General features: G+C 45.1%; 1 protein-coding gene and 1 pseudogene across 3 annotated transcripts in view; one reads left to right on the forward strand and one right to left on the reverse strand.

Moving 5' to 3' along the window:
- Positions 1-24,950, reverse strand: part of LOC124619745 (ankyrin repeat and IBR domain-containing protein 1-like) — a 527,110-nt gene that overhangs the window by 277,727 nt on the left and 224,433 nt on the right. The window lies entirely within an intron of this gene.
- On the forward strand, positions 11,695-11,812 carry LOC124620611 (annotated as a pseudogene).

Consider the following 24,950-nt stretch of genomic DNA (forward strand, 5'->3'; position numbering starts at 1 on the left):
CATGTGAACTGCAAGTGGTACACACGTGACAGACACGTGTAACTTCCGATTGGTGGAGACGCACCGAGAACGAGTAAGTGATTAGATTTTGATGCAGTTTAATGGTAGGACCATTGCGATTGGTAGAGAGAGTTTCCACAAAATAAGAGGAACGCTCCTATTGGTGGAAAAAAGCATGACATGGAGAACAAAAGAACCCAGGTGGGGAGAAAGTTCGACTATGAGAAAGACGAGAGCGAAATTTTCGGGGACTCTTCTCTGAACTGGCGTCAAGTGCAGAACGGAATGCGTAACGCTCATTACGACACAGAGGAGAAATTAGTGTGAACACTGCGTTCACAGTGGCTGACCTCCAGCTAGAAATTATCTGTAGCGTCGTTGAGCTCCAATTGTGGAGAAACTAACCAGCCAGTTAGTTAACTGTTCTTCTGAGAACTGAAAGGGCATTATAATATGCACGCTGCTCCAGCCATGCGTGTGTAAATTACCATAGTCTGAGACTAGGGATGAGTTCATGTTTTCTCACATATCGAGAAACATAGGGAGAGTTAATGCTGGAAAATTCAGCAAAGGTTTAATTAGTTTTATAGGAATTTCAGTGGGCGAGAGCAGCCGAGCTAGGACCGCACGACCGCTACGGTCGCAGGTTCGAATCCTGCCTCGGGCATGGATGTGTGTGATGTCCTTAGGTTAGTTAGGTTTAAGTAGTTCTAAGTTCTAGAGGACTGATGACCTCAGAAGTTAAGTTCCATGGTGCTCAGAGCCATTTGAACCATTTTTGAGCAGCCGAGCAGGTGACAGCTCATTGCAGCTAAGGCAAATACCGCGTGCAGAGGTGTAAACTTGTTGGTTCACCAGCCTGTGTCCACTGTAAACTCGAGCGACCTTGGGTAATCATTTGCTCGACTTGTCACAAAACTAACCATCCCCTGTAGACTTGATTGTCATCCTAAAAATAGTACCGAACTTTGAACCGGAATAGGATGATTTATCGCACTACTGGCCAACACCATCACGTAACTCTAAGAATAATTTTGTAAAGAAACTTCTAGTTAAAATTTAATATTGTTGTGTTTAGGATTATTTCACTGTCAGAGGCCGAGATGCGTCATTTTGACAACTGTCTTAACATTGTCACACTGTCAACTGTGTAAAAGCGTGTATTTCCAAATGTGTGTGAAATCTTATGGGACTTAACTGCTATGGTCATCAGTCCCTAAGCTTACACACTACTTAATCTAAAGTATCCTAAGGACCAACACACACACCCATGCCCGAGGGAGGACTCGAACCTCCGCCGGGATCAGCCAAGCAGAATAAATGAGAACTGCAGCGCCTAAGACCGCTCGGCTAATCCCGCGCGGCACGTGTATTTCCGTGAAAAAATTGCAATATCAAACAATGGCATTACAGCTTACACAGTTGTGTTCAGTCATGGAATAAGAAACCACCTAACCATAACCTTACAACTGACTCGCGTGAAAGTATACGATGGTAGGTGGAAAAACAAATTTATTATCTTCGTTGATTACATTAATTTTTTAAAACGATCGGTTTCGTTTGTAAACGTACCGTTGTCGGTACTCTTACAAAATTGTCGATTATAACCACCTACTTTCGGTGGAGGCCACATCGCTGCCCTTCTGGAAGGTTCCAGAAACGAATATTTCGGGCCAGTACACAGTGAGTTCCTCCATTAGATCGCGCACACTTCGCAGACGTCTGTAACAAGTGGCCAAATGCAAACCGTTAGTCGGCTTGGCAATGATTGACAGAGTTGTTGGATATCCTCCTGAAGGATATCGTGCCGTGTTATGTCCAATTGGCGTGTCACATCTCAGAATCCCGAGCTGGTTGGAGGCTCTGCCTGTAATGCTCCAAACGTTCACAAATGAGGAGAGATCTGGCGACCTTGCTGGTCAAGGTAGGGTTCGGCAAGCAGGGGTGATGGTCTGGGATGCTATTTCTTTTCATAGCAGGTCCCGTTTTGTTATCATCCGCGACACCATTACAGCACAGCGGTAGGTCGACGATATTCTACGCCCCGTTTTGTTGCCTTCGATGGCAAGCTATCCTGCCCTACATTTCAGGAAGAAGATGCCAGCCTGCAAGTGGCGAGAGTTTCTACTGCTTGACCTTCCCAATCTGTGAAGCTCGTCCTGTTATACATCTTCAAATTTTCCTGTAACTGTATCATTTGTTCGTCTGTACATGTCCGTCTACCGTTAGCAGTCCCATTGGGATAATTCGTTATTTTTTTGTATTATGGTATATCTGCTTGATTAAGGTTCTGAGCAGTTCAGTGAATGGAGGAAGTAATTCTATAATTGTGGAAGAAGTTTTGTCAGTATATTTGCAAAGAATCTTAAGTTAAAAAGTGGAAGTGGAAGAGATACCATCGCATATTACGTATGTTCCCGCCATTAATATCACATGGGTGCTTCAACATTAATAAAGTGACCGTTGATATTATCGGATGTTGGAAGAAGTTGTGTGTCAGTGAGTCAGTTTTAGGCTTCAGAGGTTAGATGGAGTGAATGCTGTGAATTTGCCTTTGAGTCGGTTAGGGACCATTAACTTGTCTCAAGAATTAATAAACTGTGTTCCGCAAAGTGAACTTTATTGTTTCAAAAAAATGGTTCAAATGGCTCTGAGCACTATGGGACTTAACATCTATGGTCATCATTCCCCTAGAACTTAGAACTACTTAAACCTAACTAACCTAAGGACATCACACAACACCCAGTCATCACGAGGCAGAGAAAATCCCTGACCCCGCCGGGAATCGAACCGGGGAACCCGGGCGCGGGAAGCGAGAACGCTACCGCACGACCACGAGCTGCGGACTTTATTGTTTCAAAATTTCGTTAAATATAGATCCCTATAAGCTTAGGAAGCAGTGCATAGGTTGGTTTCAGGCACATGGCAGAATTCAACAACCCTATACGCATCTGGATGTAATCGCCACTACTCACATACACTATGTGATCAAAAGTATCCGGGCATCCCCAAAAACATACGTTTTTCATATTTGGTGCATTGTGCCGCTATCTACTGCCAGATACTACATATCAGCGACCTCAGTAGTCATTAGACATGCTGAGACAGCAGAATGAGGCGCTCCGAGGAACTCACGGACTTTGAACGTGGTCAGGTGATTGGGTGTCACTTGTGTCATACGTCTGTACGTGAGATTTCCACATTTCTAAACGTCCCTAGGTCCACTGTTTCAAATGTGGTAGTGAAGTGAAAACGTGATGAGTCACGTATTGCACAACAGCACACAGACCTACCGCGTCAGTTGACAGACAGTTGAAGACGGGCGTAGGCAGACATCTATACGGGCCATCACACAGGAAATCCTAACTGCATCACGATCCACTGCAGGTATTATGCCAATTAGGCGGAAGGTGAGAAAACTTTGATTTCATTGTTGAGCGGCTGCTCATAAGCCACACATCACACCGGTAAATGCCAAACGAAGACTCGCTTGGTGTAAGGAGCGTAAACATCGGACGATTGAACAGTGGAAGAACGTTGTCTGAAGTGACGAATCACGGTACACAATGTGCAATCCGACGGCAGGGTGTTGGTATGGCGAATGCCCAGTGAACGTCATCTGCCAACTTGTGTAGTGGCAACAGTAAAATTCGTAGGCGCTGGTGTCATGGTGTGGTCGCGTTTTTTATGGAGCGGGCTTTCACCCCTTGTTGTTTTGCGTTGCATTATCACAGCACAGGGCTACATTGATGTTTTAAGCACCTTCTTGCTTCTTACTGTTGAAGAGCAATTCGGGGACGGCGATTGCATCTTTCAACACGATCGAGCACCTGTTCATAGTGCACGGCCTGTGGTGGAGTGGTTAAAGACAATGTTGTTGTTGTGGTTTTCAGTCCAGTGACTGGTTTGATCAAGCTCTCCATGCTACTCTATCCTGTGCAAGCTTCTTCATCTCCCAGTACCATCTGCAACCTACATCCTTCTCAATCTGTTTAGTGTATTCATCTCTTGGTCTCCCTCTACGATTTTTACCCTCCACGCTTCCCTCCAATACTAAATTCGTGATCCCTTGATGTCTCAGAATATGCCCTACCAACCGATCCCTTCTTCTAGTCAAGTTGTGCCACAAAATCCTCTCCAATTCTATTCAATACCTCCTCATTAGTTATGTGATCTACCCATCTAATCTTCAGCATTCTTCTGTAGCACCACATTTCGAAAGATTCTATTCTCTTCTTGTCCAAACTATTTATCGTCCACGTTTCACTTCCATACAAGGCTACACCCCATACAAATACTTTCAGAAACGACATCCTGACAATTAAATCTATACTCGAAGTTAACAAATTTCTCTTTTTCAGAAACGCTTTCCTTGCCATTGCCAGTCTACATTTTATATCCTCTCTACTTCGACCATCATCAGTTGTTTTGCTCTCCAAATAGCAAAACTCATTTACTACTTTAAGCGTCTCATTTCCTAATCTAATTCGCGCAGCATCACCCGATTTAATTCGACTACATTCCATTATCCTCGTTTTGCTTTTGTTGATGTTCATTTTATATCCTCGTTTCAAGACACTGTCCATACCGTTCAGCTTATTTTCCAGGTCCTTTGCTGTCTCTGACAGAATTACAATGTCATCGGCGAACCTCAAAGTTTTTATTTCTTCTCCATGGATTTTAATTCCTACTCCGAATTTTTCTTTTGTTTCTTTCACTGCTTGCTCAATTTACAGATTGACTAACACCTGGGATAGGCTACAACCCTGTCTCACTCCCTTCCCAACCACCACTTCCCTTTTATGCCCCTCGACTCTTATAACTGCCATCTGGTTTCTGTACAAATTGTAAATAGCCTTTCTCTCCCTGTATTTTACCCCTGCCACCTCCAGAATTTGGAAGAGAGTATTCCTGTCAACATTGTCAAAAGTTCTCTTTAAGTCTACAAATGCTAGAAACATAGGTTTGGCTTTTCTTAATGTAGCTTCTAAAATAAGTCTTAGGGTCAGTACTGCCTCACGTGTTCCCATGTTTCTACGGAATCCAAACTGATCTTCCCCGAGGTTGGCTTCTACCAGTTTTTCCATTCGTCTGTAAAGAATTCGCGTTAGTACTTTGCAGCCGTGACTTATTAAACTGATAGTTCGGTAATTTTCACATCTGCCAACTCCTGCTTTCTTTGGGATTGGAATTATTATATTCTTCTTGAAGTCTGAGGGTATTTCGCCTGTCTCATACATTTTGCTCACCAGATGGTAGACTTTTGTCGGGACTGGCTATCCCAAGGCTGTCAGTATTTCTAATGGAATGTTGTCTATTCCCGGGGCCTTGTTTCGTCTTAGGTATTTCAGTGCTCTTTCAAAATCTTCATGCAGCATCATATCTCCTATTTCATCTTCATCTACATTCTCTTCCATTTCTATAATATTGTCCTCAAGAACATCGCCCTTGTATAGACCCTCTTTATACTCCTTCCACCTTTCTGCTTTCCCTTCTTTGCTTAGAACTGGGTTTCCATCTGAGCTCTTGATATTCATGCAAGTGGTTCTCTTTTCTCCAAAGGTCTCTTTAATTTTCCTGTAGGCAGTATCTATCTTACCCCTAGTGGTATGCGCCTCTACATCCTTACGTTTGTCCACTAGCCATGCCTGCTTAGCCATTTTGCACTTTCTGTCGATCTCATTTTGAGACGTTTGTATTCCTTTTTGCCTGCTTCATTTACTGCATTTTTATATTTTCTCCTTTCATCAATTAAATTCAATATTTCTTCTGTTACCCAAGGATTTCTATTAGCCCTCGTCTTTTTACCTACTTGATCCTCTGCGACCTTCACTATTTCATCTCTCAAAGCTACCCATTCTTCTTCTATTGTATTTCTTTCTCCCATTCTTGTCAATCGTTCCCTAATACTTTCCCTGAAGCTCTCTACAAACTGTAATGGCCTGGCCTGCGCAGAGTCCTGATCTGAATCCTGTAGAACACCTTTGGGATTTCGGAACGCCGACTTCGTGCCAGGCCTCCCCAACCAACATCGATGCCTGTCCTCAGTGCAACACTCCATGAGGAATGGGCTGTCATTGCCCAAAGAAACTGTCCGGCACCTGACTGAACGTATGCCTGCGAGAGTGGAAGCTGTCATCAAGGGTAAGGGTGGGCCGACACCATACTGAATTCCAGCATTGCCGATGGAGGTCGCCACGAACTTGTAAGTCATTTTCAGCTAGATGTTCGGATACTTTCGATCACATAGTGTATCTCTGATTTGTCGAATAGGCACGAGAACTATTCAGTAGCACAGGGCGCGGTTGTACGTTTTAACATCAACCATCCTCATGTCCGTAAAATAACTTATCTGCAAATTCTCTACGAAAATACAAAATGTTATCGTACCATGCCATAATCAAACACCAAAAGCATCGCATCGTAGCTGATTGTATCGGTTACATGAGTATCCCGTCCCACTATCAGTAAAATTTACATGCTACATCGCTTAGTACAATAATGTTATTAATATAGCCCTTAAAGTTACTGACAACAGGTGGCGTCTGTTACACAAACAGGGAGGGACTTCGGAACCATAGCCAGGAAGCACACATACCCTCAGAGCACCTTAAATACTGCCATTAACCACAAGAATCTCTTTTCTTTAAAACCATTTAAATTTAAATTGAATGCAATCGATTCCCAGTAATCTCTAATGCCATATGCGTGTTCAAAACAGTCAGCAAAACACGTACCTCAAGATAATTACCAACAAAATCCGATGATACAAATGGACACGCGTCAAAATCTGACAGCAAAGTGTCCGAAATTTAACGAACGCAAATGCACTTAAATAAGAATCGAAAGCTTAACGCTTGACAAAAAATTTAAAAAGGTACTTAAAATTGATTTTGAACGCAGATGATGTAAACTTGAACCAGAGAACACTGGCTGAGTTGCTATAATACGCTAAAGTAAAGAATAGAATAATGAGCAAAGAGGCGTTCAAGCAACATTAGAATTACCATCTGAGCTACCGAAGCACGACTCACGCCCGGTACCCACAACTTTACTTCTGCCAGTTTGGTAGGTAGGAGACGAGATACTGGCAGAAGTAAAGCTGTGGGTACCGGGCGTGTGTCGTGCTTCGGTAGCTCAGGTGGTAGAGCACTTGCCCGCGAAAGGCAAAGGTCCCGAGTTCGAGTCTCGGTCGGGTACACAGTTTTAATCTGCCAGGATGTTTCATATCAGCGCACACTCCGCTGCAGAGTGAAAATCTCATTCTGGAAACATTAGAATTAATAGCGTAATAAAAATGAAGTTCTTTAACAAGAGAGGTAAATGCCCTCACCCGTTTCACGTCAACCTGCTTCGCCGTAAAAAAAATTGTTAGGCCTTGCTGCATTTCGAGTTACTGTGCCAAGCAAAAGGCAGCTCCAGTCAACACACCAGATGGGAGCAGAACTAATTCACGAAATTCTTACAAATCACCAATCAAACGAAGCCCAGGCGGGGAGTGCATTGCCGAATTGTTTTATGAGCCATGACATTTAAAATAGTTCTTAAAAACAAAAGTACAAAAACCAGAAATACTGCGAGAGGCTGAGCTGCACCGCAAACAATTTAACTAACTAAAACATGCTTGTCCGGCTTCAGGAAATCAGCTCTACATCGGCCGGTTCAAATGGTTCAAATGGCTCTGAGAACTATGGGACTTAACATCTGAGGTCATCAGTCACCTAGAACTTTGAACTACTTAAACCTAACTAACCTAAGGACGTCACACACATCCATGCCCGAGGCAGGATTCGAACCTGCGACAGTAGCAGTCACGCGGTTCCAAGCTGAAGCGCCTAGAACCGCGCGGCCACACCGGCCGGCCACATCGGCCGGTAACATGAGTTACAGAATACAGAACACCGTCCGTTAAAACCACTGAAGAAATGAAATAACAGGTCGCACAGCAACTTTCTTGCGCCAAGGCTACAACGTGCCAAACAACGACGTTAATTACGTTCTCACCAGTAATAAAATCCGGCAAGCTGCTATAAAACACAAATTGATGTCGGTGTGAGAGCCGCCTCTTCCCCTCCTCCTCCCCCCCCCCCCCTCTCTCCAAGTGGTAGGACTTCCTCTCTGGTAGCTTTCCACAAGAACGCTGTCCGCCTGGTTAGCTGGGTGGTAACGAGATTGCCTCCCATGCACTGGCCAGGGTTCGATTCCCGGCCGGGTTGGAGATTTTCTCCGATCGGGGAATGGGTGTTGTGTTGTCATCATCATCCTTTCATCCTCAACATCGGCCGCAAATCGCCCATTGTGGCGCCGACTGAAATAAGCCTTCCACTTGGCGGCCGAACCCGAATGGGACATCCCGGCCAACAATGCCATACGATCATTTCATTTTTTACAAGTACCTCTAAATGGCAAGCGATTTACACTTCAGAACAAAACAGCGTTTGAAGGACACGTGGCAATCTGCGAGCATTCTTTTACGAATATTGAGCAAAATTTGGATGTCAACGCAAAACTCAAAAGGGACGATGCCTTGACGTCTTGAGGAACTCGAAATTTGTACTCACAAAAAGCAAGATCTAACTCTAGTGCTGAATGAGCAGAACAAATTCAATCATAATACTACTTCAACATTTATGCCGATATACCAATGTGATGATTGTTGAACATGTATGACCAAGACGAGAGGTGAGAGAACGCCATGGATGTGGATACCACCGTCTTTTGAATTAAGAAAATTTTTATGGCGTGTTATAACGCCTTTAAACCTTGACCAACTGCAGATTTTAGTTCAGTACCTCCAAGAACAGTATTCTCACCATACAAATAATACACTCCTGGAAATGGAAAAAAGAACACATTGACACCGGTGTGTCAGACCCACCATACTTGTTCCGGACACTGCTAGAGGGCTGTACAAGCAATGATCACACGCACGGCACAGCGGACACACCAGGAACCGCGGTGTTGGCCGTCGAATGGCGCTAGCTGCGCAGCATTTGTGCACCGCCGCCGTCAGTGTCAGCCAGTTTGCCGTGGCATACGGAGCTCCATCGCAGTCTTTAACACTGGTAGCATGCCGCGACAGCGTGGACGTGAACCGTATGTGCAGTTGACGGACTTTGAGCGAGGGCGTCTAGTGGGCATGCGGGAGGCCGGGTGGACGTACCGCCGAATTGCTCAACACGTGGGGCGTGAGGTCTCCACAGTACATCGATGTTGTCGCCAGTGGTCGGCGGAAGGTGCGCGTGCCCGTCGACCTGGGACCGGACCGCAGCGACGCGCGGATGCACGCCAAGACCGTAGGATCCTACGCAGTGCCGTAGGGGACCGCACCGCCACTTCCCAGCAAATTAGGGACACTGTTGCTCCTGGGGTATCGGCGAGGACCATTCGCAACCGTCTCCATGAAGCTGGGCTACGGTCCCGCACACCGTTAGGCCGTCTTCCGCTCACGCCCCAACATCGTGCAGCCCGCCTCCAGGCGTGAATGGAGGGACGAATGGAGACGTGTCGTCTTCAGCGATGAGAGTCGCTTCTGCCTTGGTGCCAATGATGGTCGTATGCGTGTTTGGCGCCGTGCAGGTGAGCGCCACAATCAGGACTGCATACGACCGAGGCACACAGGGCCAACACCCGGCATCATGGTGTGGGGAGCGATCTCCTACACTGGCCGTACACCACTGGTGATCGTCGAGGAGACACTGAATAGTGCACGGTACATCCAAACCGTCATCGAACCCATCGTTCTACCATTCCTAGACCGGCAAGGGAACTTGCTGTTCCAACAGGACAATGCACGTCCGCATGTATCCCGTGCCACCCAACGTGCTCTAGAAGGTGTAAGTCAACTACCCTGGCCAGCAAGATCTCCGGATCTGTCCCCCATCGAGCATGTTTGGGACTGGATGAAGCATCGTCTCACGCGGTCTGCACGTCCAGCACGAACGCTGGTCCAACTGAGGCGCCAGGTGGAAATGGCATGGCAAGCCGTTCCACAGGACTACATCCAGCATCTCTACGATCGTCTCCATGGGAGAATAGCAGCCTGCATTGCTGCGAAAGGTGGATATACACTGTACTAGTGCCGACATTGTGTATGCTCTGTTGCCTGTGTCTATGTGCCTGTGGTTCTGTCAGTGTGATCATGTGATGTATCTGACCCCAGGAATGTGTCAATAAAGTTTCCCCTTCCTGGGACAATGAATTCACGGTGTTCTTATTTCAATTTCCAGGAGTGTAATTACTATTAATTCAGTGTTGATGCATATGTTTTATTCAAATGAGATAAATGTATCAGACGCTCCTTGTCGGCAGTAGCCGTGTGGGCTATAGGCTACTGATAACGTCGCTTCTACCAAACCAATATTTTATTACGAGAGGCAGCATCCAAATTTTTCTGATAGTCGGAGGGGTTACACTTGTAACCGATACAGTCAGGTACGTTCTGATGTATTTGTGTTTTTTTGTAACATGGTATGGTAGCCTTTTGTATTTTTTGCAGAGAGCTTGCTGATTAGTTGTTTTACTGTTGCCTACAGATCTGAGGATGGTTGATGTTGAACCGTAATGGTCAGTTACAAAAAAAATAATGCACTGAAGACGGCTAATAAATCTGTTTTAAAGCCAATGATCTTAGATTTTGTCTTCAGCTACATTACGTCAATTTTTGCAAAGAAGCGAAAATGTACTTCTGCCCCTGGTTCCGCAAACGGGCCGTTTTTGAGATAATTTCTAATTTATGGTGGCTGACGGCTTTATATCAAGCGCTGTCCTACAGTACCTAGGCATCTCGGGCCACATTTTCGCGTTAGACGTTGTCGTACATCACCAACGAAATGTGCTTATGCCCCATTAAGCTTGTATCAACCACATACCCCCAACGTTAAACAAGGTCAGGTAAGCAGTGGGAGAAATTCGAGTCCAATTGCACGGGGACGTAATCGAAGACTTCACGACAAATTTTCCGTCATTTGACTACATACTGGTGAATTTTTTCACATCTAAAATACAACTTATGCTATTAAACAGTATCTTATATTTAACACCTCGGTACAAAATTAGATGGTATTTTTTAAGTTTACATCCCTTTTGTTCTCATGGAAAGTGAAATATTTTGTAATTTATAGAACTAAAACCTCCACTATCATTAAAAAAATTAACAGAAATTTTATAATTTCTTTCTTTCCATTCAGTTTGATAGAGTAAAACATTTCCATTGAAACTGGAACAGTGCAGTAGGTCGAGTTCCTTCTGCTTTCACTAAACACTTTTAAAAATCTCACGAATTACCTTAAATGGAAATGAATTATTTCTTCGTTAATATTTTGCACTGGAATAAGATTCGGGAATATATTACTCTTACAGAGGAATGACTATATTGCAGTTGCTTCAAAAGAAGAAACCAGCTTTTTCCACGATCGTTAGACTGATATTTGTTTTTAAAGGTCTTACAATATGCGCAAGGAGAGACAACTAATACCCGGGATGTTCTTCGGGTCGGAAGGCGGGGGGGGGGGGGGGGGAGGCAGTGGTAGGGGTTAGCGCCAATGATATGTCGCTTGTGTGGAATGATATTTCCAATCGGTCGTGATTACAGTAGATGGCAAACTTGTTACTGTAATCAAACCTCTTAAGGCTGGGTTTATTTTTTTGTAACTGGAGCTAAATGATGTTTACTCATTGTCGAAGTGGGATGTTGGCAACGGCCTTGCCGCAGTGGATACACCGGTTCCCGTGAGATCACCGAAGTTAAGCGCTGTCGGGCATGGCCGGTTCTTGGATGGGTAACCATCCAGGCCGCCATGCGCTGTTGCCATTTTTCGGGGTGCACTCAGCCTCGTGATGCCAATTGAGGAGCTACTCGACCGAATAGTAGCGGCTCGGTCACAGGAAACCATCATAACGACCGGGAGAGCGTGCTGACCACACGCCCCTTCTATCCGCAACCTCACCCGAGGATGACACGGCGGTCGGATGGTACAGATGGGCCACTTGTGGCCTGAAGACGGAGTGGTAAGTGGGTTTTTAATAACTGCTTATCGGCTTTTTCTGGTACAAGCACTCTTCTAGCCTTCTTGGTGGATTTATTAACTTCAGCAACCATCATCTCTATGATGAAATCATGATCACTAATCGCTGTCTCTATATTGACACTGTCGATAAGTTCTGGCGAGTTTGTAGCTACAAGGTCTAAAATATTTAAATTGAGGGTGGGTTATCTAACTAAATGTTCATGGAAGTTTTCGGAAAAAAATATGTTCAGAAGTACTAACAAGGCTGTCCATACAATCTGCAGTGAATCCATAGACGTTCCAATCTATACTCGGTCCGATAGAGTCACCTCCAACTAATATTGTATGATCTGGGTATTTCCACGATACTGACCGTAGACTTCCCTTGAAGTCTCTGGCACAGCGGAATCAGGTGGCCTGTAAAAACATTCAACAATTAACTTAATTTCACCTAGATTTGTTATAAGCCCCCAGATAACTTCGCTGTCACATTCAAATTAGACGTTAGCAGAGGCAATACTTCCCTTCCTAGGGCATCGAATCCGTCTTTCCGCTATACGTTCCATGAACCGCTAAATATCTCAGAGCTTTCTACCTCGGATTTCAGTCACCTCTCTGTCCCGAGAATGATTTGGGCGCGGGAAATTTACTGGGGGAGGGGGGGGGGAGGCAGTAAATTCGGGAATACTGTAACAATTTACTGTTAAAATTTTTACAGTTGAAGTGTCTTTACTTTTTTAAGCGATCTGGTTTCGTTCTTTGGGTATCGACTGGGGAGCCCGCCCAGTTAGCCGTGCGGTCTAACGCACGGCTTTCCGGGCGGGAAGGCGCACCGGTCCCCAGCACGAATCCGCCCGGCGGATTAGTGTCGAAGTCCACTGTGCCGGCCAGTCTGTGGATGGTTTTTAGGCGGTTTTCCATCTGCCTCAACGAATGCTGGTTCCCCTTATTCCGTCTCAGTTACACCATGTCGGCGGTTGCTACGCGTACACCATCATTACTCTATTACTCTACCACGCAAACACTGGGGTTACACTCGTCTGGCGTGAGACGTTCCGGGTTCCGGGGGGTGGGGGGTGGGGGTGCACTGGGGGGCCGAACTGCACAATAACCCTAGCTAGGTTCGGTGTGGGACGGCGGAGGGGTGAGTGGACTGCTATAGCTTGTTGTGGGGTTGGCTACTACTAAGGTTACAGCGGGGACGAAGCCTTTCCTTCGTTCCTAGGTCCCCAGTTCAATACAATACAATACAATCGGCTGGGGAGCGTTCATCAGTGGACCTCAGACTACTGCCTAGTCTAAAAAAAACCATGTGTACTCCGCTATCCGGATACCTGCTTCGTTGTGTAGTCTGAGCCATGGCGTTCAATGTGAGGGGTCGCTTTCATTCGGGACGAAGATAAAGAGAATTTCGGCAGGTCAACTAGAGAAACTAGCCGTGAGAGGTTGGTATCGCTGCGCGAACCGAGGAGACGCATGCGGACTGCGGGCGCGAGAGGGAATTGAAAGTAGTGCTGTGGGCCTGCAGAGGGTGTGGAGACCAGCCCGGAGTCAGTTGGCTGGAGCTGCTTTGGTCGGCTACGATTGTCCTTGGCCGAATTCGTCCGTGGAGCTGTGAATTGGTAGCCTCGTGTTTATTGAAACCACTGTATACTCTGTACTTTAGGACCACTTCCAAAGACTGAAAACGGCGAGCCTTGCTACGCATTGGACAAATCTGAGTGTAGTGACTGTTTCTGATGTGACCAGTTGGATCTGACGAATCGAGCTTATTCCATGGAACTGTGTATGCTGGGTAAAGATCTCACAAGTGAAGTAGGCTCAGAGCATATGTTCGCATGTGACTTTGTGGTATAGCTTGGTCAGCTGAATAGCATTATCTAGCCTGTTAGTCTTCACAACTGTGAACGCTCCCTTGCCGTGTCGTGATTGCTGTAATTACTTACATTGGCCTTATTAGTGCAGACTGGCAGTAACGTGGTACGTTCAGGTTTCATTATTGTCAGATAACTGAGTTTAACCTTGTGTAAATGGTCGTACGCCAAGCGCCACTTTCAGCAATATAAGCTTTTGGCGTGGCCAACTACTGCTCCTTAGTAATGTTTCAGTGCACTACTCCTCGGGTCCTGTAATTCATCGCCTTTACATCTACGTTGTTGGACAAGGAATCCAAGTTTTTGTGGCGATCCAAGTTGTTTAGGCCGGTCAGTTAATGGAGGAAGAAAACGGCACAATGCAGCAATCGTATTTGTAATACTGCTGTGACAAAGGGGAACGGGTCGGCGCCTTGGCCTTTGATTGTTATGGAATAGGTTATGTACATAACAGTTGTGTTAAAGTTATGATGTTTAAAGGTTTGTATGAGTGCCTCGCTTAATTTGCTTGCCACTTGGCAATTGAACGAAGTTTAGGTGCGTGCCCAGCAGTATTTTCTTATATCCTGTGAAAGCGCACGAAATCCATTTAATCACGTTTTAATCTATGTAAATTGTTACTAGCCAGTTACTGAATGTGGGTTTTACAATTTTAGCAAGTTGTGTGTCCTGAGAAATAATTGTTTCTGAAATGAAATGATCAACGGTCTTATTTGTATTAATATTCTTTATGTTATATATTTAATCAGTCTCTTTCTTAGCCTCAGTTTTTGTTAGCCTCAAGTTTTGGCGCGAATTCAGGGAGTCGCTAGTAGTTCTAGATATTGATTGCCTTAATAATGGCCGGCCGGGGTGGCCGAGCGGTTCTAGGCGCTACAGTATGGAACCGCGCGACCGATACGGTCATTTTCTTGAGCTTTGTTATTTATGATACTGTTTTCAAGACAATTTTTATTTTTTAAATAGATCATTATTTTAAATATATCTGAGTGAGACCTGAAAAATATTCCTTAAGATTTCATTGTCATAATTACATGCTATATCAAATTAAACTTTAATTGTTAAATAAATTTTCTGTTAAAAGTTTTTAACTTTTAATGGGTGTTGCTGTTGTTGCGCTTGGGTTCCGCTTCCATACTATATCCTTTGTGCTGCCCTTTACCTTCCCCCTGGTAAAACGCTTTTCATTGTGCACCCCTGACCTATCAGAGTGTGTCCTACAACTCAACACCCAATAACGCAGGTTCAGAAATATGTAGCCACAACCGTCAGAGAATCGACGGCTCCAAAGCAAAGGACCCCGACTCTGGCTATGATGTTACAAATTGTGAGCTCTGCTTTCACCCTGAGAATGAGGCAATCAGTCGTCACCACTTCCGCCAACCGCGCGTAGCAACTGAGGAAGTCCTTAGGACCCAAACAACTGACGTCATTGGTGTCGACATGAGCAACAGCTTGCAGACTACTGCACCGAGCACCCTAGGTAGCCGTAGGCAGGGCATCCTCCCAGCATACACACCGAGTGTAGACTGGAACTCTTTCCGGCCTTGGACGTTATTTCCCTAAGGAGCTCCATAACACGCTTTAACATTGGAGCTCCCGATAACTAGTAAACCCTTTCCCCGATTTGCCTGCTTCGGCCCTGCGGATGGAACGGGCACCTGTCCACTCACAGGGTTAATGCGTAAGGCCAGATGGCCAGTGCTCCACATTGGCTCTACATTGAGACCGTGGGCGAAGTAAGCGACACCCGAGGTGTGGCAAGCGACGTGCCAATTTCTCCGCTGCCACCACACCCCGGGGCAGCAACACGCAGACGGCTGACCGTGGTCATAGCGTCTTCAGCTTTTCACGAACCGCAGCCAGCTGTTCCTGCGTCCTCACACAGCACGCACACGCCCTATCAGTCCTGCTACTAGTAACTTGGGAATTAAACTATGAAAACAAAATGAAAAAGCTGAATATGTGACTCGTTGGGGTCCTAGAGCTTCACCAACGGAGGGTGGCAGCTGCAATAGTTGTGTTCAGCGGTAATTGGGCATCCAAAAAAACAAGCAAACGAACAAACAAACAAACAAATGACGTCTGCGCGAATGTACACACGTTACCGTTACTAAAACGCATTACTATATTTCTCAAATAAAAAAATACGTAATAAATGCAAGATTTAAAATTTGCAAGCTCACAAAAACAAGCAAAGAAGAATTAAACTGAGAACACAAACAGAGAGGCTACTTGTTGGCCTCCTGGAGCCTCCTCCGACGAAGGCTGGCTGCTGACTGGCTGTTATCGACAGGTATTGCCCGTCCAGAACAATAAACAAGTGACGACCGCTACTAAAACTCGTTACTATACCTCTCAAATACAAAAATACGCAATGAATTTAAGAACTATACTTTGCTTAAATTGAGAACACAAACAGATATGCTAAATATGCTTCTTGATAGCCTCCTGGTGCTCCACCAACGAAGGCTGACGGGTTACGTACATTATTTCCGTAATTTCTTGATTTCCGAGTGTCCACGGCCAAGAGTCCTGAACTGCGTATGTAAGTGGGTGCATTCAACCAAGGCTGCCTTCCCTAAGCTCTTCATAATGGAATTTTCAACCAACTCTGTAGGAGAGAATACAGTGATGAAGGTGAAGGAATTCTCTCTTTTCTAACCACGGTGGGAGTGAGTTCGCTTTTCGACAACTTTTTTGCCTGTTCTTGACAGCCGGCCGGGGTGTCCAAGCGGTTCTAGGCGCTACAATCTGGAACCGCGCGACCGCTATGGTCCCAGGTTCGAATTCTGCCTCGGGAATGGATGTGTGTGATGTCCTTAGGTTAGTTGGGTTTAAGTAGTTCTAAGTTCTAGGGGACTGATGACCTCAGAAGTTAAGTCCCATAGTGCTCAGAGCCAATTGAACCATTTTTGTTCTTGACAGCTCGCAACTCACTGTTATGGTGTCTGCTAGGGTCCCATACATAATGGTCGTAAGAACATTGTGGTTTAATGTTCATGTAATATATATTAACTGATATCAAATAAATTAAAATTCACATAGTACATGAACTTCTGCAGTTTTTTTCTCCGCCCTCTGCACGAGCGGACTTCAAAAGGTGAAACACATATTATGATGACAGACCAAGTAACTTCAATTGGATGCTGCACTACACATCAAGTAATACAAATACAGGACGCTACTTTTCCACATAGTCACTAAGTCTCTGTAAAAAAACGTTCTACCAATCGTTCAATTCCTCGACCATTGAAATCCGCTCCTTGGTATCCCACCGTTCGAGAACCTCTGCCGGAAAACAACCAGGGACTGTTCAAAACCATTCGATGGTATATGAACGTGACCCGAAGCTAAAAAGGGTGTGTATGATTTTTCAGGCCTTCTGTTTCCCGCTCTCGTGCGTCGTGATCACAGGGGTGTGTGACATCGATACTTGCATGACTAAAACGACATACGCGCACCTTTTTTGAACACTTAAAAATGTTCATGTACAGAGAAAGCGATTACTAGCCCACGGCTTGATAGGCAACCATTTCGACACCCCTGAGCTGAGAGGTGCTACGTCACCGAAGTAGCGCCTGCTGGCCACATACCAAATCTGAGGTCGTCGAGAACGATGCCTGTCATACAGGTGCCTGGTGATCAGTGATTCGCAGTCTCTCTATAGCTACATTTTTAAAGCGCCCAGCAAATGTGTACGAGTGGCACTGAAGGTGTTGCAGAACTGGGGATTCTAGAGAGGACCTTTGTCGTTTAAATCATTCATCTATCAATGTCGATCGCTACGCTTCTCCCCTCTCCCATCTCCCAAGTGATCACGACACAGGAGAGACGAAAACAGGTGGGCTGGAAAAGCATACACACCCTTTGCTGTTTCGGGTCATGTTCAGATTTCGCCGAATGGTTTTGAACTATTCCTAGTGGTTTCAACCTGTATACCAGAGCAAAAATTGCGGACGCGCTGCACTCCAGAGAGGTACGATCACGTTCAGTGGGACTGCAGGCCCACAATATTCTCAAAGGAGAGTTGAATCGTCCGGGGATGTCAGCAGCTATCAAGTACGTTATCCTGTCGCTCACCGTCCTGGGAACTCGTATCAGACTGCAAAAAGTGTGGGAATCAACGCCGCAAAGGAAGCGGTGGTTTCATTGACGCTATTTATGCCACCACCTGAGGCCACTTTGTGTTTGTACTGATGGGGTGTTCTGAAATATTTTCCACTACCACCCATAAGAAAATCGCGTGATTTCAAGGCTGGGAGTCGCGGTTGTGACCTCCACCACACAGGCGTCAAAAGAGGGACTGTGATGACCTCCCCATCGTGTGACAATTCCACGGTGGTGTTGGGAAGAATTATGGTGACATTTGGTGCCAGTGGGACATCGTTAACCCGCCTTACACCTCACATGAACTTTTGAGCTCTGGCCACCCTTTTGCATGTTTGAAGCGTCGCCGTCCGTGGGTGATACTGAAGGGCGGCTCGCTTTTGTACCCTTACTGAGGAAGCTACTAGGCACGTTTGAGTCAAATTACAAACTTATGGCCGGCCGCTGTGGCCAAGCGGTTCTAGACGCTTCAGTACGGAACCGCGCTGCTGCTACGGTCGCAGGTTCGAATTCTGCCTCGGGCATGGATGTGTGTGATGTTCTTAGGTTACTTAGGTTTAAGTAGTTCTAAGTCTAGGGCACTGATGACCTCAGATGTCAAGTCCCATAGTGCTTAGAGCCATTTGAACCATTTAAACAAACTTATGCGTCACAATGGGAGAGAATTACGGGGTTTCGAATAAGTGACCCTTTAAGGGAGGACGTTGATGAATCACACACCCTCCTTCAAAAATGCACCAAATCCACATTTTTGAAGATATGGCAATGAAATTTTGTACCACGCTTTACATGAAATTAACACATTTCCGTATAAAATCATTTGATTATATATAATCAACTTTTTTTGAATGAAATTTGAGGTTTTATTTTCAAAAAGTAATGTATGTTCCTTTTACTCTGAAAGTATTCAAGGGATTTCTACAAAAATTTCTCTGTTTCATCTCTTTATATGTTGTAAGCTTCTCTCATGAGGTTTTTGGAATTGGTCAAATAGGAGAATTTTCATGATTTTTTAATTATAATTCCACAAGTACAATTTTGAATCCATGCAAAATTCCAAGCACTTTGCCCCATATCTCAGGTTGAAATCCGAATTTCAAAATTTGCTCTTGAGACAACGCTTATTAGGTTTACAGAAAAATGTGTACAAAATTTCATAATTCTAGCATTCCTAGAATCTGAGGAAAAGGTACATAAACTTTAAAAAACAAACTTTTCAGTAAACGCAATTTAATGTTCAACCTAACTTTTTTCCTTCTGTCACTTCTTCAGAAGGCACCACATTTGTACTCTGGGTCGCCTTTCCCTTCAAGGCTTTTCTTCTGGTTTCTTGTTGTCTGTCTTTTTTCCTTTACCAGGTCTTCAGTTGACTTTTCAGCTGCAGAGACGTGCTGTAAATCTATTTTTCTCAGGATGTCTTGAGTAAAATTTTCTATCTGGAAGCCCATTCTTTCTTATACCTTCATCCTCCCGACGTTCCCATCATTAAATACAATAATGCATCATAAGTTGCAATTCTGACAACTGTAGCAGATGAAAATGTGTTTTTAGTGCATTGTTTCCATATGACTGAGTTTAGAGAATCATTTGGATTTTGGGTTTTGCCATGAACACACTTTTTGAGACGTGCAGGATCGGCCAAAGACGGTCTATAAAACCAAAGAGTATGTATCACGACCTTCTAGATGTATCCCGCACACTTTTGTTTTAAAGTAATACACAGAATCGTTGTTCACTGAGCTGGTATTGAAGTGCTGCTTCAAAACGTGGGCGTGGCAGGGAGGCTGCGTCACACTTTAATTAATTTTTAGGCACTTAGGATGCGATTTCAACATTGAAACTTTGGGAACTTATTGTCCATGAGTTGTCTTAACAAATAAAAAATTTATCAAACATTGATATTTTTGGTCAATTTCATCAGCGACCCCCCTTAATTGTGCTGCGCATAGTATCTCTGTGTGAACACATACAGTCTTTTTGCAACGTTTAGGTTTACAGTATCTGGCTTGCGGATAGGAGGCCAGTTAGCTGTCACACAAAATGATATCTCAGGTGCATGTAGCAGTTTAGATCGCTGATGATAAGAACAGAGTTTAGTCACACTACTTGGCTCGAAACGAAAGAAGAGGTGATGACGCTTAGTTTCCGAACGTCAGACTGTACTTTAATGTCCTGGATTGAACTCCACGTATCCCAGCAGTGTGTCATGGAGTGAAGACATTGCATTTTCGCTGGAAGACATTACTGTCGGCACTCGGCAGAGAATCAGAGGATGTGCTTGCGTCTCTCCCTCCTCTTCATTTCACTTACCGTCCATATCAACACATGTATAACAACGGACTGCTCATGCATTCGCGACAGTGATTCACATAATATGTAACTCGGACGCGTCATTCAGAGCGTGGGCAAGGTATCTAGTCACAATAGTAAAATATTTCATACATGTAAAAAGACACAAGAGAGCAACCTGAGCAAAACTTTTTCAAAAATATCAGAAAAAAAGATGAAATAAAATTAGAGAAAATAGTCTTTCCGCTTTATAATCAACACTCTGGATAAAATCATCTCCTAGTAAAGCGACAAGCGCTGGATAAGTATAAATTTTATGAACACAGTATTCAACAAATTTTAATATTGATTATGGTTACTTTGCGTCTTATCAATATGTACTATATTAGCAATAAGGAGTGCTCAAAAAGTACGTAGTTTTTATGAAAAACTGCTTAAACGGTTGTTAAAGTTTGAAACGGCCCATAAAAATTTAAAATTATGAGGAATTGCAGGGTCTATTAAATGAGTACGGGGCCTGGATTGAGGGTACATCGAAGAAAGACGAAATGTAAGAAGGAGCAGCAGAAATGAGAACAAAAGATCAAAACTGGTGACCATGAACTGAAAGAATTCTGCTAACTTGGAAGCAAATTTACACGTGACGCACGAAGTAAGCGGGGCAGAAAAAGCAGACTCTCGCAGACGTTAGGGCATTGTTGACCAAGAGCGGTCTATTAGGGTCAAACATAGACCTCAATTTGAGGAAGAAATTTCTCACAATGTACGTTTTGATCGAACTATTGCATGGTAGTGAATCACGGCCGTTGGAAAAATTGGAAAACAAGAAAATCGAAGCGTTTGAGATGTAGTGTTAAAGAAGAATATTGAAAATTAGGTGGACTTGTAAGGTATCCTTTATTTGCAGATAAGAGCACATTTTACTTTATTTCCACTTTTGCTGTTTCACATACGTGGAGTGAATGTACCAGTGCTGCGGTACGTTCAGAGTAAGGAGCAAGCGTTAGGTTCCCACGCTGGCTAGCAGAGGCCGTTGGCCGTCTGGCACTTTCAGAGCCAATGGGATGAGGTGCCGATGCACAAATTGCTCAATACACCAGCAGAGACAAACGTAGGGAAAGAACATTTATCCTGGCGCGAATCAAGTAATTGCTGTTAATATATATTTGTTAACAAAAGTTGCATTTTGCCACTCTGATATTAGGAGGAGTGTACAGGTGACAAATACTATCTTTCAGTAATTTTACAATGTCAGGAAACGTTGATATTAACATATAAATGATTAACTTTGGCATAACCGAAGATGTACTATCTTAAACGACCTATACCGATTGTACGCTCAACTTACAGACTATGTAGCACAGTCGGCAGGCGTTGATAGGATGCCTTTCGATCTAGTAATGCGGTAGACCATGCTCTCGTACCGTTAATAATTAGTGTGAAAAAGTTCGTTTTATAGAGTTTCTTACATAAACGCACCATAATTGCATCCTGTGTAAAAATTATTTGTACAAAAAACTTCTTCCCGCTTGATTACGTACGACATAGATCACTGTTGCACTTTCAGAATCCAACTGTGCTTCTACGGCTCTGCAAGGAGTCATAAAACTACGAGAGCGTCTCCCCTTAACAGGCAGGAAGAATTCCTACGCGGCGGCTCACTAAGTCAGTTCAAGGAAGGACTGGCTTAATTGTCGCAAAAATCGCGTGAGAAAGTATGGGCAAATACACTGTACGCCCCGTGTACCACCATCTACGGACTCACTGGCTAAACTGAGACATTCTGGAGGTTTGGTACTTGTGGGAGTTTCTTGCAGACTGATGCGGTAAGGAATGAGGAGGTCGCAAACTGATGTGTTCGCGGCGCATTTCTAACTTGTGCAATTCTCGTGTGTCCGGCCGAGTCACTTCGTAATTACTCCACGATATTTCGGCAAACAAGATGGTGCCTGGTAACTGTCCAGCCGGACATCCGAGAATTCTACAAATGAGGAGATTCTCCGTAGAATCGGTGAAGACAGGAACACGTGGAAAACAATGATAAGAAGGAGGCACGGGATGAGACGACATGTGTTAAAACATCGGGATGTAACATCCATGGCACTTGAGGGAGCTATCAAGGGTAAGAAACTGTGTAGTACGGCAGAGATTGGAATTTATGCAACACATAATTGAGGACGCTGGCAAGTGCAACTCTGAGGTGAAGACATTGGCAAGGCCGCATCAAACCATTCAGAAGACTGATAAAAACAAAGCTGTATAGTTTTTGGCGCATATGTAATTTTTGGCGAATGCTTGAAATCTACTGTCAGCCCAGTAATGCTACAGGCGCCATTTCCCCCACCCACGGGCTACCGAGGTGAGGCTTCGTCGCTAATGACCTGTACGTCGACGGTGCGTTGAATTCTAGGTTTACCTCTTTTCATAGTATGAAAGCTTTCACGACCGGATGACATATCTTCTGGTAAACCTTCCGGGATGTAAGGTCGTGGTCCATGAAACTCTTCAGCTCCTAACGTTTCGTCCAGAGCTGCGCTGGACATCTTCAGAGGGGTGTTTCTCCTCCGGTGAGTCTTGCCGTCGGAAAGACTCACCGGAGGAGAAACACCCCTCTGAAGATGTCCAGCGCAGCTCTGGACGAAACGTTAGGAGCTGAAGAGTCTCATGGACCACGACCTTACATCCCGGAAGGTTTACCAGAAGATTTACCTCTTTTGCCTAGCACTGGGGACAGGGCAGGAGGTTAACGACATTCGTGATATGTTCTGAATCGGAGCTCGTGGCCTCTGGGATTGGAAGTATTTCGGCGTTGCTGGCAGAGCGTCCGCTGCGAATCTGCGGCGTAGGTCGTTTGCGAGTGCGGCTCTGAATCGATAAGGAAGCGGCGCGGCGCGGCGCGGCGCGGCGCGGCGTGGGCGGAACACGTCAGCGCGTGACGGCCGGCCCCGCTGCCCACTGCCTGGTGGTGTCTCTCCTTCCAGGGAGGCGTCCCAGGTGGCACAGCAACGTTTATAGTTCGGTATAGCTGGCATTCTGCTGAAATCGACTTATTAAATATGGCGCGAACGTAAACATTAGGATACGTTCAGCTCAATCTGTTATCGCGGCCATTATCTGGCTTTCACATTCGTTGGCTTCGCCGGCTCACAATCAAATTATCACCTTTCAACCTAACCTAGAGCTCGGACCTCATCACCTGGGGAAACAGATCAGCAAACTCGAGGAGCAACTGGGAATGGTAACTACGTGAGTTTTAAGGTATTCAGATAGTTGCGTATAACTGCTGGCTGCCTGGTCTCCGTAACCATGAAAATGTGAAGGTGGCCAAAAACGGGGAGCCACTGGCAGGAGTAGCTGTGACTCTCTTAATGTAGCAAACGCCTCGTCACCGGACCAATCACATCAGCAGACACGAGGAGTAACTGGTGGGAGTAACTATGACCCTCTTAAGGAGTCACATCAGCAGACTCGAGGAGCAATTGGCAGGAGTAACTATGAGAGTCTTAAGGTATCAAGCGAATCACCGCTGGTGGACTGGCCACAGTAAGCATGAAAATGTGAAGGTTGCCAAAAGGGGGAGCAACTGGCAGGAGTAAGTATGATTCACTTAGGGTAGCAAATGCCTCGTTATCAGACCAGACACATCAGCAAACACGAACAGCAACTGGCGGAAGACACTATGACTCTCTTAAGGTATCAAATGCCTCATCGCCAGGCGAAACACATCAGCAAACTCCAGGAGCAAGAGGGAATAGTAACTATTACCGGAGTCTTAAGATATCCAAACAGTTGCGTATCACTGCTAGCGGACTGGCCACATTAACTATGAAAATGTGTTTGGTGTTGTGACTGTATGTGACCACAACTAAATCGAGCATTTTCAGCCGTACGCTAACTGTACCGTACGCGTTTTAGCGACTCGTCCCTAGGTGAAAGGTATCTTCCCCACTGAAACGCACTTTCGATGACGATAGCAGCATTTTATCAACACAAACGGATACAGATAAGTGAGTAGTAATGTTCGAGGTAAAGTGATTACCTGCTTTTCTGCGTGGAGGCTACTTCATACTTAAAAATAAGGCCAAAAACATTTGTTGCGCATAGGGAAAGTACGTGTTGACTTCCCTAACTCACTTGCAGCTGGAAGCGGCATCTAGCGGCAGTTTGAAAACTGGCGACGTCAGACTGGCCCAGATGGCTCTGAGCACTATGGGACTTAACATCTGAGCTCATCAGTCCCCTAGAACTTAGAACTACTTAAACCTAACTAACCTAAGGACATCACACACATCCATGAACGAGGTAGGATTCGAACCTGTGACCGTAGCGGTCACGCGGTTCCAGACTGAAGCGCCTAGAACCGCTCGGCCACAACGGCCGGCGGAGGTCAGGCTGTCCGGTATAATCTGCTCCCTTTCGGGACAGATTGTAACTGTATGTGCGGAAGTGGACTTCGCAGGTCCTTTCTGCCCGCAGGTAAGCTGGTCGACTGTTGTAAGCCGCCAGCAGGTAGCCCGCAGCGAGGACTGTCTCGTCCAGCCAAGGGCCCCGGCTCGCGGGCATCTTGCGCACTTGTTGGATATTGTTGAATAGCACTTGTAAAGTAATACGGAATGAAGTGTTTATATACCAAAAGGGCTGTCTTCGGTATAATTATTGCGAATGAAAA

This window comes from Schistocerca americana, chromosome 6 (genome assembly GCF_021461395.2).
Source record: "Schistocerca americana isolate TAMUIC-IGC-003095 chromosome 6, iqSchAmer2.1, whole genome shotgun sequence".
NCBI lineage: Eukaryota > Metazoa > Arthropoda > Insecta > Orthoptera > Acrididae > Schistocerca > Schistocerca americana.